The 12,487-nt window shown below is 37.0% G+C and overlaps 1 long non-coding RNA gene across 4 annotated transcripts in view; it reads right to left on the bottom strand.

Moving 5' to 3' along the window:
• LOC145509733 (uncharacterized) overlaps nucleotides 1-12,487 on the bottom strand; it is a 1,421,207-nt gene that overhangs the window by 862,863 nt on the left and 545,857 nt on the right. The gene's annotated exons all lie outside the window — the stretch shown is intronic.

Genomic DNA, 12,487 nt, shown 5'->3' with positions numbered 1-12,487 from the left:
TGTTGAAGCTGCAACTCCAATACTTTGGCCACCTCATGTGAAGAGCTGACTCATTGGAAAAGATCCTGATGCTGGGAAAGATTGAGGGCAGGAGAAGTAGGGGATGACAGAGGATGAGATGGCTCAATGGCATCACCGACTCAATGGACACAGGTTTGGGTGGACTCCCGGAATTGGTGATGGACAGGGAGGCCTGGCGTGCTGCGGTTCATGGGGTCGCAAAGACCCAGACACGACTGAGCGACTGAACTGAACTGAACTGAACTGATAGTTTTTCCTGAATGAATTCTATAAATATGCATAGAACATAAAAATGCACAAAAAATAGTAATTTCACAACAGCTATTTTCTGCAGAATATAGTTTAAAGATGGAACCATTTTCCTGTTTGTGAAATTCTGTATTACAATATATAACATGAATCTGGTTGTTTCATCTTCTTGAATACTTTTCCTACTGTCCAGATGCTCATGAAATTTTATATAAGAAACTAGGTCTTAAATTTCAAGAATGTTCATGTATATAAAGATAGTTTCTCATGTTTCCCCTTCATCCTGTGTCCATGCCTTATTGTCTATAGCAAGTCAATTAAAAAGAAAAAAGCATTCTCTGTCTATTCCTCTACCTCCTTTACCTTTACATCTTTGATCAGAAACTTCTTAGACTAGGAATAAGCAGTCTTTTCCAAAAATTTTTATTGTTAAAGGAAGAGTTGTCAGTTCCCACAGGTGGTATAAGACACATATTAAACAACTATTCTTCATTCATTCACCTCTCTCATTCTCTGTGTCTGTTCTCTCTCTACCTTCTTTCTCAATTCTGATTTCTCTCTTAACTTGACATTGCTGAGCAGTATATTGTGCACCACAAAGTACTTCCAACTCTGTAGAAAATATGAATTGTCTAGATCTACAACTGCTGATTTTCCCCAAACCAAGATATATAGGTCTTAAACCTTACATTTGACATCAGGTGAAGTCTCTTAGTCGTGTCCAATTCTGCGACCCCGTGGATTGTAGTCCACCAGGCTACTTAGTCCATGGGATTTTCCAGGCAAGAATACTGGAGAGGGATGACATTGCCTCCTCCTTTAACATCAGAGTTTGTTCTAAATTCAGCACTACTTGTCAATCTCTTTCATGTAATGTCTCCTCTTCAACATTTTTACAAATCCAAGATGTTGTTAAACCATTTCCTACCATGGAAAATGGGGATTTCCATGAACACTTTAATGCTTTAACTTAATACATCTAATTAAATAGAGCTTGCAAAAATTAATTTGGCACTCTTCAACCTTCTATGGGCTTCCCTGATAGCTCAGATGGTAAAGAATCTGCCTGCAATGCAGGATATCAGGGTTCAATCCCTGGGTCAGGAAGATCCCTTGGAGAAGGGAATGGCAACCCACTCCTATCTTCTCACCTGGAGAATCCCATGGACAGAGGAACCTGGCAGGCTATAGTCCATGGGGTCGCAAAGAGTCAGACGTGACTGAACGAATAACACTTTGACTTTCAATCCTTCTAAATCTATCTAGAGCTATACTAGGTCACATCAAAGACTAATTATAGGGCATTGACCATGCATAATACCAAGTCTTATGCATAATACCATGTAGACAGTCAAAAATAATTATTGAAAGAAGAGTGAAATAGTTTACATAGTTGCATAATCTTAAGTAATTTACTCTTCTTGCCTAATTTACTTGCCTATACAGAATTTACAGTTGCATTTATCTCAATGGTAATTGTGAGATTAAATGAGATAATGTATATCAAGTGCCAGATATAGCATGTGTCAAAGAAAATAGTAACTACTATTGCCGAGAATGACTGAAGCAACTTAGCACGCAGAATAATACTGTACAATAGAAAGATAATGTGAGATGCATATGTAATTTTAAATTTTCTAATAGTTATAATTTCAAAGTTTTATAAAAGGTAAATTAACTTTAATAATATATTTAACACAATATATCAAAGAAATTCCTTATATCAACATATAATCAAAATAAAAAGTTATTTATGAGATATTTCACATTCTTGTTTTTTAAAATACATCTATAGAATCCACGGTGTACTTCATATTTACAGTACATTTCAATTTAGACTAGCCATACTTCAAGTGCTAAATTGCTAAGTGTAGCTAATGGTTGCTAATGGCTACACAGATCTAGATGCTTATTAACTTCAGATGTGAGTGATATATAACTCTGGGTGAGTCATTTCTTTATAAGTGGGTCCAAAACTCCTTAAAAAAAAAAGGGAAAAAGAAAACACGTCTATGGAATATATCATGACCAGGTTCCTGATGACCTTACTATTTTCTTTTAAAGTGTTCTTAATAAATACTATGTTTCAAGTAAATAAATAATAATACTATTTGAATTTAGAAAAAATAATTATGATCACCTCTTAAAAGTATGGGAAGTCAGCCCATGTTTTAGGAAACACATATTTTGAAACTGGTAAACTTACATAGAATCCTAGAGTAAATTTGGTTCTCATAGAAGCAAAAAGATGCACACAGTGTTTAAAATGTTCTTAAAATACTTTGAAGAATGTTTCTATTCCCACTGGGCTAACAGTGCAAAAGCTCTCCTGGGGCCCACCCTAGGTTTGCCAGCTCAAGGAACCCTCTTAGGCAGTTAAAAAAAAGAAACAGAAAATCTCTTCACCTTCTCCTCTTTGCTATATAAGCTGATTTCACGGGCTCTTTACATGCCTTATTTACTATTCATTTTCATCTTTGGAAGAGAAATTTGAAATATTTATTCACAGGACATTGTTCTTTTAAAATGCTTCCAAAGCCAAGGGTTTCATAAATGGCAGGAGGAAAAAAATGTCTGCAAGTCAGTGTAATTATCATCCTTGAAATTGCATTTTAAAATATTTTAATAATTAAAGAGGTTTTCATAAAATACAGGCAAGAGAACTAAGAGAATAAAGGAGCTCAACAATCCAGGGTAAGTAAGCCTGCTGTGCCATGTGTGTGTATACATACTTAATTCTTACATAAACCCAACAACATTAATCATGTCTGCAAAATGATAACCAAAATGACAGCCTTCACCCTGCAATCAGCTATACAGGGAAGCAGTTTCTAGCCATAGCCTTCTACTCTGAGCAAACAAGTGATGGACAGCAGTTCTTTTGTCAGATCCTGACAAGTGAATCAATAAAAAGACACAGCAAAAGTTCAATCAGAACAGACACCACTAATACGGCTGGCCTTTGGGGACCCACAGAAGCGTGGAACTGCTTTTCCATGTTAATTTCTCTTCACTGCCCCTTGGGGTTATCACCTTCTCTGGCCCCTGTTAATTAAAAACTGCCTCCTTCTACAATTCCTTGGCAGGCATTTCCCTTGTGTCAGCCTATCTTGCTGGCTGTTAAAAGAAATGGAGGAAGGAGTGTTCCAAAGCTGAGAATTTCATGATGCCAAAACTCTGCTCCTGTCCTCCCAAAAGACTGTGTAAATAATCATTTTTTTCCATAGAATCCCTTATATTATAATTATGAACTAACAAAAACACACATGAATAAAGATAACATGTGAATAAAGTCAAACAAACAATAAAATTGGTTAAGTAGCTAGGCAGGTGAATCAATAGGTAGGTAGATAATTTTCGCATACTATTTTTGGAGTTAGCCTTATTTTGGAATTTCTTGATCTAAGGAATCTTAATTGTATTCACATATCTATTTGTTGATTTAGCCTGCCACTTAGTTATTGCATTCATTTTCTTCCCATACCAGACATAATTTATTTCTATGTACTTGGTAATCCTAAATGAATATCAAATGACTGACCTTAAGGACCAGGTTACTTTGTGTTTGTGCTAAAGTCTTTAAGGTTATCTATGCCTTCTCCAACATTGTATATTATTGTTTATTTTAATATTCTGCAGGTTGTGGCTAATAGGACTTTACTTAGAATCAGTGCTTTTAATCCAGTCATGTTATTTCTACCAGATATAAGATTCTATTTTGCTATCATTACCTAGGATAAACTACATCCTCCATCCTGAACAACACTAGAATATAGCAAGCCATCACTTTTCTATGTTGTTCTAGTCTCCTCTGTAATCAATCACCATTCTAGAGTTATTTTGGATTTTTATTCTAAATTATTATTATGTTTCCCATTACTTATCAATAATTTAAAAACAGTGGAAACAGTGGCTGACTTTGTGTTTCTGGGCTCCAAACTCACTGCAGATGGTGACTGCAGCAATGAAATTAAAAGACGCTTACTTCTTGGATGGAAAGTTATGACCAACCTAGATAGCATATTAAAAAGCGGAGACATCACTTTGCCAACAAAGGTCCATCTAGTCAAGGCTATGGTTTTTCCAGTGGTCTTGTATGGATGTGAAAGTTGGACTATAAAGAAAGCTGAGCACCGAAGAATTGATGCTTTTGAACTGTAGTGTTGGAGAAGACTCTTGAGAGTCCCTTGGACTGCAAGGAGATCCAACCAGTCCATCCTAAAGGAGATCAGTCCTGGGTGTTCATTGGAAGGACTGATGTTGAAGCTGAAACTCCAATACTTTGGCCATCTCATGTGGGGTTGACTCATTGGAAAAGACCTGGATTCTGGGAAGGACTGGGGGCAGGAGGAGAAGGGGACGACAGAGGATGAGATGGTTGGATGGCATCATTGACTTGATAGACATGGGTTTGGGTGGACTCCGGGAGTTGGTGATGGACAGGGAGGCCTGGCGTGCTGCAGTTCATGGGGTCACAAAGAGTCGGACATGACTGAGCGACTGAACTGAACTGAACTGATTCATACATTTTCTGTGTTTTTACTTTAACACTATTCTTTGATTTCTCTTTTCTGAGTTTTCATTATGTTATTATTAAAATTCTATTGCAGTGTTTATCAAGAGATTTAACAAGTATTTATCAAGTATTTAACAATAGATTGTGATTGGTAAACTTACTGAATCTCTGAATACCCAAAAAGTACGGATTAAGAATATCTTTTGTGAGGTGATGATAACAAGATGGTAGACTAGGAAGTTCCAGGTTCTCACTCCACCATGCAAACATGTAAACAACATACTGACTAAACTTACCTTCTGGAAACTCCAGAAACTTGTTAAAGATTTGTAGCAACCAAGCAAACAGCCAATCAAGAAAAAGCCACACCAAAATGATGGAAAATTTCATGGTGTTTTTGCTTGTCCTTACTTCACTCCCTCCCCATAGTGGCATGATGTGATCAGGAGAAAACTGCTCAATTCCAAGTTCCTACTCATGGACTAAAAGGAAAAATATGGAACATGGTTGCAACATTCTGGCCTTTCTTTGGGCTATCTGAGGGACTGATTTTTATTATTTGACCCAGAGCTTAGATAGAAATGGCAGCATAGGCTGCATCTCACAATGGAAGCCCTGGAAAGCTGGGGAAGTTACCATGACAATGAAAACCCAAGGCTACTGTTAGAGACACGGGTTGGGCCTGGTTGTACCTAGTACCTAAAAGATGTTTAAATAATTATTCTGACAATTGCTCTGGAGGCACCTTTTGATCCTTCTTATTTCCTTTTAACTCTGCTGAAATCAAAGAAGACTCAGTGGTCATCTCAGGCTCCTCTGTTTAGAGACCATTTGTACTCTTCTAAAGACTCCCATAGAGTTGCTGGATGCTATACAAGTTTGAGTCTTTGTAGGGTTACGGTCAAGAAGCAGATTTTGAGACCTTTCTGCCTCAGAGTCCCAGCATTATGGAGTTAACCCTATTTCCTCAAATCACTCCCTTCCTTACCACCTGCTAGGATATCCACTCCAAGAAAAAGTAGTGTTGGGAACTCTTACAGGCTCTCTGCTTTGTCTGATCCTGATGCTCTCCTCTCTTACTTTTCCTCTTAACATATCATTTAATTCTTATTTTAAGAAGGAAATATAAGTGCTCATTTTAAGAGGGAAAAATAATAAAGTGTTATGTCATCCACTGCTTTTTTACTACTACATATATGTTTAATTTTCCTTAAGTGCTATGTTCTTAGTACAGCAGACTTTTTGGATTTTGATAGATATCAAAGATGATTTTGATGTCTTACTTTTGGAATGTAGGAAGTTTCTCTCAAATTTCTGAATCTTATGACTGAAAAATATGGATTGCAAGACTATTTTTGTTTCTCTACCTTGATACACTAAAAAGAGGAGCAAAAAAAAGACTCTCCTGAAATTTAAAGCTGAGCTAGAGCAATGACTGATTTGTTTTCAACCACACCCGTCTTTTTTCTGAGGGCGATATATAGAGAAATCTGTTACTGATCCATGACTATTGAGAGAGAAGATATGGGAGAAAACACATAATAAAAATAATGGTCATTTTTGTACTAGCAGAACAACTCCCTCACTGTGATGTATTGAAAGTCAGACCTCCACACAAGGGTTTGTAAAAGAAAGTTATAAAAATAAATAATGATCAACTACATGAGGGCATTTCCCCCTCAATGTACAGATAAATGGATAAACAGATCAATCAATCAATTATTTGATAGAGAGATAAGATAGCTCCAACACTTTGGCCACCTGATGTGAAGAGCCGACTCATTGGACAAGACTCTGATGCTGGGAAAGACTGAGGGCAGGAGGAGAAGGGGACTACAGAGGATGAGATGGTTGGATGGCATCATTGACTCGATGGACTTGAGTTTGAGCAAACTCCAAGAGATGGTGAAGGACAGAGAAGCCTGGCATACTGCACTCCATGGGGTCTCAAAGAGTCAGACATGACTGAGTGACTGAACAACAATTGATTAATAGCCAAAATTGGATGTCTAATCTTAACACACATAAACCTTTACCATCAGATTTTTGTATGCTTAAGTAAACTATCGTCCCACTCTTAATGAATTGGAGCTTTTGTGCAGTCTTTTCTTCAGTCCTAGATCGGATATTCAAATAGTGTTTTACCGAATAGCATTGTGAACTTAGCAGGTCTTAGTGGCCAAACATGACGGTGCTGCTGCTGCTGCTGCTAAGTCACTTCAGTCGTGTCCGACTCTGTGCGACCCCATAGACGGCAGCCCACCAGGCTCCTTCGTCTCTGGGATTCTCCAGGCAAGAATATCGGAGTGGGTTGCCATTTCCTTCTCCAGTGCATGAAAGTGAAAAGTGAAAGTGAAGTCGCTCAGTCGCGTCTGACTCTTCTCGACCCCATGGGCTGCAGCCTACCAGGCTCCTCCGTCCATGGGGTTTCCCAGGCAAGAGTACTGGAGTGGGGTGCCATTGCCTTCTCTGATGATGGTGCTAGGGGACAGTTATAATAAACTGGAATGAAATATAGAGTCTTCCCCAAGAAAGTATGGTGCCTCAAGAAGCACAGGAATTAGGAGAGGCAAACCCTTTAAGGCAGCGTCCGGGTTGACTAAACTCAAAGTTCAAATCCAAAGGGTAGCAGAAATGCCAGAAATAGGAGTTAGAGCTGAGCTAGGATACGGGCAGAAACTAGATTGAAAGCTACCATCATTACTTCCAAAAGATGATCTCTGGGTAAGGTAACTGTAAGCTCTGATTTATATTTTTTAACTGTCATTTTAGTATGATTATTAATGGTTACCCTTTTGCTTTCAAAGTGCTCTGGTTTAGGGAAATCTTGGCAGCTTGTCCTTTCTCAGTGGCGCTAGTGGTAAAGAATCCATCTGACAATGCAGGAGATTTAAGAGATGCAACCTTAATACCTGGGTCAGGAAGATCTCCTGGAGCAGGGCAAGGCAATCCATATTCCAGTATTCTTGTCAGAGAATTCCATGGACAGAGGGGCCTGGTGGGCTATAGTCCATAGGGTCGCAGAGTTGGACAGGACTGAAATGACTCAGCACACACCATGTTTAGAAAAAAAGTGTATGTTACCTTACCCCTTGTTGACCGGAAGTCATGTTGGAACATCTACAAAAATTCTAAGTGATTGGGGTTATAGGTTGAGAAGGCAAGCTCATTAACATGACTTAAGGTGCATGACCATGTTAGACTCTCAGGTAGTATTAAAATTAACGACTGGAATAGATGTGAAAGCAGGCAAACAATAACACAAATAACACAATTATTTGCATTTATACTAGAGAAGTTATTTTGGTCCCTACTAAGCTACTTGTCAGTACCTCTCTCATTTACCAAATTATCTGTGAGCATAGCTGTCTGTACTACTACATGATTCTTGAGGTCAGTTATGCAGCCTTGTTCACCTTTGTCTCTCTCAATATTCAACATTAAAATTTGTATCCTGAAACAGTTACAAAAGTTTATCACAATTATTGGCAAAAATCTGTAAGTGATCCAGGTTTTTAGTCAAAGTAGTTAGTAAGTATCTTAATCCTTTATATTCATACATAACTGTGACAGAAAAATTATAAATAGCTTACAGGCACTGTTTGGAAGATGGTATTATTGATTTTTTTATAGATGAGGAAACTGAGACATAAAGAAGTTACATGATTTTTCTCATGACAGCCCAGCTATCTACTGATAGATCTCAGATCTGATCCCCAAATAATCTGTTGTAAAGTTCAATTGTCATCTAATGCACTGCCAATAGATACTGGGATATTCACAGATACAATGTTTATTTCTGTTTTGGGAAATCTGATGATTAATTTCATACTCTCTCAATCCACCAGCTTTAGTATCCATACTCTTTCTACCCATGAAATTTCTGTTAGGCTGTCTTCCTCAAGGCACTGTATCTTCAAAGAGCATTTTACAGTGAAATAACAGTAAATCATACATTTACATCATTGTGTAAAATGTCACAAATTAAAAAAAGACAAGTGGTTGATTTTAATATTTCATCCCAACACGTGAGTCCTGTAGGACTCTCTCCAAATATTTCTATGAATATAAACCTCCTGAGTTGAAACACACAAAGCACTGAGTTCTTACGAACTCTTTGTTACCTGTGTGTTATTAAATCCTTACACACTGAGTGATACTGTTAGTGAACCCATCATTTAAGAACAATAACAACAAAAACCATAGTTTAGCTTATTAACAAAATAATACCTTGAAGATTTACTTTAATAAAGAATCATACTAGATATTTGACTAAAGCATACATGTATATGAAATAAAAGTAAGGAACTTGGGCTTAAAGGAGTAGCTATAACCATTATTGGATGTAAGCTTTATTTAATCAGCACAGTTTTATCCTCACTAATTTTTGGTTATGAAATTAATGAGTGAATGAATAAAAATAAACAAATCATAAATAAATCCTCATTTGACTGGAGGCTATAAAAATTTGAAATATAAGTTACTGTAGTACCTTCTCTTTGAAAATTATATCACACAATAAATGACCTTATTACAGTACAAAATTCTAGAGGCCTTGTGTTGTGTGTGTAGACTTATGTGTGTATCTGGATGTCTAGCATGGGGCACTAGCTTGTTGATTAACAATATCTCTTTTTAAAACATATATTCAATTAGATTTAAATAACATTGGATCAGACCACCAATTCAGTGTATTTTAACAAGCACCTAGTCAATTTATCAAAATTAAGCTATCAGTTAAATGTCAGTCAATTTTGACAGTACATTATCTGGTAAACTTCTCCCAATCCTATACTATTTCTGGATTTCTGGTAGACGTATATGAAATACAGTCTAATTACTAATTTATTATGAAAGTTTCTAAGGAAATCTACCTTTGTAGAAAACTCATTTTTCAAGTACATATTAGATGCAATTTTATTTAACCCTTCTAGATCAATTGGCATTAAACATTTAGTACATCAATTTTATTAAAGAAGTTAGAGAAAAATTTAAATCAGGAAAAAATAATACCACAATTTCCCTTTATTCTGAATATGAATATCTAGTCTTTTAAATGTCTAATTAAAATATGAAAATCAAAGATTAAAAGGAAATACTTTCAGAAACAACATATCACAGAGACCAAGTCAAACCTTTGATGTACTTCAATTCACCCCAAGAACAGTGAATCATTTTTGACACAAATGTACAAAAGACTATTTTTAATCAGAAAACCTTTACCTGTAGGAAGATAAAGCATATTGTTTAACTTTCATGTCTTTAAAATTATTAGAATGCCAAAAAGAAGTGTGTTGTCTTTGCTAAAGTTTCATATATTTTTAGGCAGAATGCAAAAACAAAATTCATTTGTCCTCCTAAGACAACTAGGTTCTTTGTCTAATTTCCATTTGTTTCTTTGGCAGCTAAAACACCTTGAAATTACCTTCTCCAGCATGGAAGAATGATTTTTTTTCCCTACCTCTAGCTGTCATAGTGATTAGAATTTTAATTAGCAAAGTAGAGTGCAGAGAGGAAAATGACTGAAAAAAAAAAAGCACACAAAAGATTCTCAATTGGAAGAGAAACAAAGGGACAACTGAAGCTGCCTCACAGCTTGAATGCTTCACCTGTGACTTCCCCCCATTCCTGGATGCTCTGACTTAGCACACGGCTGTCTTCCCACATACCAGGACGGGGTGTCCAGGGCACTACTCAAAGTTATTCCTAGTTGTCACTCAAAGTAAAGCAAAACTCTTAAAGCACCGGAGCGGCTCTGTTTCAACGCCAATGTCAGCCTCTTTAATTTACTCTGAGAAACCTACTGCCGATTATAAGTCCAACCACAAAAGGCAGAATCCATTAAATATTCAAAAACTAAACACTCTTAGGCTGGCAATAACACTCTCATGTTTCAGAGGCATTCACTCCTTTGTATGCAAGGTGAGGCACAGCAGGCATCTTTCATCAAGAAGTCACTCAAGAAATAGAGAAAATATACTAGTTGTTCATTATGCCATTAATTAGCTAAGGATCAGAATATTTCTGAAAAATCTAAGACAATCTCAGTTCAGTCGCTCAGTCATGTCTGACTCTTTGCGACCCCATGAACTACAGCATGCCAGGCTTCCTTGTCCAACAACAACTCCCAGAGCTTGCTCAAACTCATGTCATCGAGTTGGTGATGCCATCCAACCAATTCATCCTCTGTCATCCTTTCTGCTCCTGCCTTCAATCTTTCCAAGCATCAGGGTCTTTTCCAATGAGTCAGTTCTTTGCATCAGATGGACAAAGTATTGGAGTTTCAGCTTCAGCATCAGTCCTTCAATGAATATTCAGGACTGATTTTCTTTAGGATGGACTGGTTGGATCTTGCAGTCCAGGGGCCTATCAAGAGTCTTCTCCAACACCACAGTTCAAAAGCATCAGTTCTTTGGTACTCAGCTTTCTTTATGGTCCAACACTCACAACCATACATGAGTACTGGAAAAACCATAGTTTTGACTAGACAGACTTTTGTTGGCAAAGTAATGTCTCTGCTTTTTTAATATGCTGTCTAGCTTGGTTATAGCTTTTCTTCCAAGGAGCAAGCATCTCTTAATTTCATGGCTGCAGTCACCATCTGCAGTGATTTTGGAGCCCAAGAAAATAAAATCTGTCACTGTTTCCCTTATTCCTCCATCTGTTTGCCATGAAGTGATGGGACCGGATGCCATGATATTGGTTTTTTGAATGACGAGTTTTAAGTCAGTTTTTTCACTCTGCTCTATCACTTTCATCAAGTGGTCTAAACTAACATCACAAAAGTTACATCTACCATCTATATTACTGCAGTAATATTGTATGCATGTGTATATATAAATATGTACTGGGTGATTTATAAATGTAATGGAAGTAGCTATGGAAAGCCATTGAGTATTGAGGTCCTGTGGCTTTAGAGGGCTTCTCTGGTGACTCAGATATTTAAGAATATGCCTGCAATGCAGGAGACCCAGGTTCAATCCTTGGGTTGGGAAGAGAGTCACTTGATCTAACTTTGATGGGCTCTCTTAGTGCTTGCTACTTGAACTTGGGAAGCTTTTTCAGCTGTCAACTTCAGTCTGTCATTTATTTGAAGTAGGGAGCATAATATATATGCCATGCAGATAATGTGAAGAATGAGTGAGACAATGGACATATAGTTATAATAATAGTAATAAATGTACACAAATAGCTGATAGTTATTTGCAATATTATAAGTAGTGTCATAACTTCTATGCACAAACATGAGATAAATTTAAATTGAATTATAAAAGAAAGACTTTGATGGGAAAAAATGAAGCTGGTAATTTTAGAAATAAGCAAAACCACAAACGAGCAAGGCATAACTTGAGGGAGATGAGCAATGAGAAATTTAAAAATCATAATAATCAACAGCTGAAAGAGAAATGTGATACAGTAGGCTAGGATAAGAATGTTCTATACCCTGAATTTTATACCAGGGTGCTGGGGACACCAGCCTGTGGGCTGTAGAATGATTTGAGGAAAGGCATGCCATGAATAGTCCAATGTCCCAGTAATAGTATCTGATATCAATACTATTGGACTGATATGAACTGATATCAATACAGTCCATATGTGTTATAGACTGAAGGCAGGAAAAACCAGTTAATCATCAAAATGAGATAAAATGGATCTCTGATGTTAGTGACTGGCACAAAAGAAAGGAAAAAGATAAGAGTG

Source organism: Giraffa tippelskirchi, chromosome 6 (genome assembly GCF_054371585.1).
Source record: "Giraffa tippelskirchi isolate mGirTip1 chromosome 6, T2T-mGirTip1v1.2.pri, whole genome shotgun sequence".
NCBI lineage: Eukaryota > Metazoa > Chordata > Mammalia > Artiodactyla > Giraffidae > Giraffa > Giraffa tippelskirchi.
The sequence above is the reverse complement of the archived record's forward strand: the minus strand, read 5'-3'. Positions and strand labels throughout refer to the sequence as shown.